Source organism: Leopardus geoffroyi, chromosome A3 (genome assembly GCF_018350155.1).
Source record: "Leopardus geoffroyi isolate Oge1 chromosome A3, O.geoffroyi_Oge1_pat1.0, whole genome shotgun sequence".
In the NCBI taxonomy this organism is placed as follows: domain Eukaryota; kingdom Metazoa; phylum Chordata; class Mammalia; order Carnivora; family Felidae; genus Leopardus; species Leopardus geoffroyi.
Window position 1 is genome coordinate 136345677 of NC_059336.1, and position 1961 is coordinate 136347637.

Below are 1961 nucleotides of genomic sequence, written 5' to 3' on the forward strand. Positions count from 1 at the left end.
TGTTGGGGACCAAACAGAGCTCCCTCCGCATCGGGAGCTGGCAGAGCGCCCCGGCCTCGGTCTCCCGCCACACTCCCCTCACTCTCTTGCTTCCCGACCTTCTCAGCGTCTCCTTTGTTTCCGTGACACAATCTCTGCTTCTCATCCGAATCTCGAGTCTTGACGTGCTCCAAATTAAGACCGCAGAAGTGGATGAAGCCAAGCCCCGGATCTGCAGGAGTTCACCGTCTGAACTGAGCGCACCATTTCGGACAATCTGCCGTCGGGGGCCTCACCCCTTATGTCAAGTTCTTCTTGCAGAAGCCACTGGAGGCCTTGCGCGGTGCCCTCGTGGGGCCTCCCAGGAGCTATGTTTCCCCTCGCAGAAGTGAGGCACACCGAGTGATTCGTCTCTTTCCTTGTCTGGCCTCGATGCAGGAACCGGTTGGCAGGGTAAACCACAAGGGTGCTCTGCGGTTGCCAAGGAGTCCCGGGCACTGGGTTCCTGAGCCCAGGCTTTGCGTGGCTGGGGCAGAAAAGCCAGATGTCTCCACGAATGCATGCTGTTCCAGGGGTCTCAGAAGGGCCAGAACGTTACTGTGAATTAGCTTCTATTTGCAGAGATTAACAAAATATCGTGATGCAGGTGAGCTGAGGGAAGAAACAGCTGATTCTTAACGACTTCAGGAAGAAGTCTGTTTAGAGGACAGACTAAGACAACCAGAAAGCCAAAATACGGACCTTGGAAGGATGAGAAAAGACGGGCGCTTCTGGTCTCTACAAAGGAAAAGATACACCTCGAAATGGTCTCCAGGGACCAAAATGACAATAAAAACCTAAATCTTGAAAATCTTAGTTCAACAGAGGGATCTGATAAAAAAAGCAAAGGTCAGGTTGAGAAATGTGGCTTCTGGCCCAAGCCTATGTTCTCCGTTGTGTCCAGTGGCCGTCATCAGTGTGAGAAAGAGAGACTTGGGATAGAGGCAAAGCCAAAGCAGGTTTGGGAATCCCACCTCGTCATGGACCGGTGAGTTTGGATACTGACACATGGAATTAGCTAGAATCAGGGAGATTGAAAGCTTCCCCCTTTCTGGGGAAAGTGTGGCAGCCTAAGAGCTCTGTAAGAAGAAGAACCTTGCCTTTTCATCAAGCATCCCGAGTGCCTTGCACAGCGAATTATGTAATACGTTTATCCTATTATCCATACATACATTTTTACCTCCTTGTTGATTTATGTTCTTGCTTTAAAAACTACCTTTTATTTTATTAATTTTTTAATGTTTATTTATTTATTTATTTATTTATTTATTTTTCAACGTTTATTTATTTTTGGGACAGAGAGAGACAGAGCATGAACGGGGGAGGGGCAGAGAGAGAGGGAGACACAGAATCGGAAACAGGCTCCAGGCTCTGAGCCATCAGCCCAGAGCCCAACGCGGGGCTCGAACTCCCGGACCGCGAGATCGTGACCTGGCTGAAGTCGGACGCTTAACCGACTGCGCCACCCAGGCGCCCCTAATGTTTATTTATTTTTGAGAGAGAGAGAGAGAGAGAGAGAGAGAAACAGAGCATCAGCAGGGGAGAGGCAGAGAGAGAGGGAAACACAGAATCGGAATCAGGCTCCTGGCTCCAAGCTGTCAGCACAAAGCTCGACTCGGGGCTCGAAGTCGTGAATTGTGAGATCAAGACCTGAGCCAAAGTCAGACGCTTAGCTCACTGAGCCACCCAGGCGCCCCTAAAATACTCACTTTATAAAAGGGAACATTATTACCAATTGGAAAGCCTGATAATATATATTTTTTTCATATTTCTAAGTCTCTGTAGCCTGGGACTCTCAGAATTAGGTTCTAATTGAATGACCACAAAAGATCATTTTAGGATCTAGTTCCTGTCTACGTGTTCAGCCTTAACTTCCTACTCTCTACATAACGTCCTATATTTTTCCATAAAGAGCCACTTAATAATGATATTGTGCTTGAGGG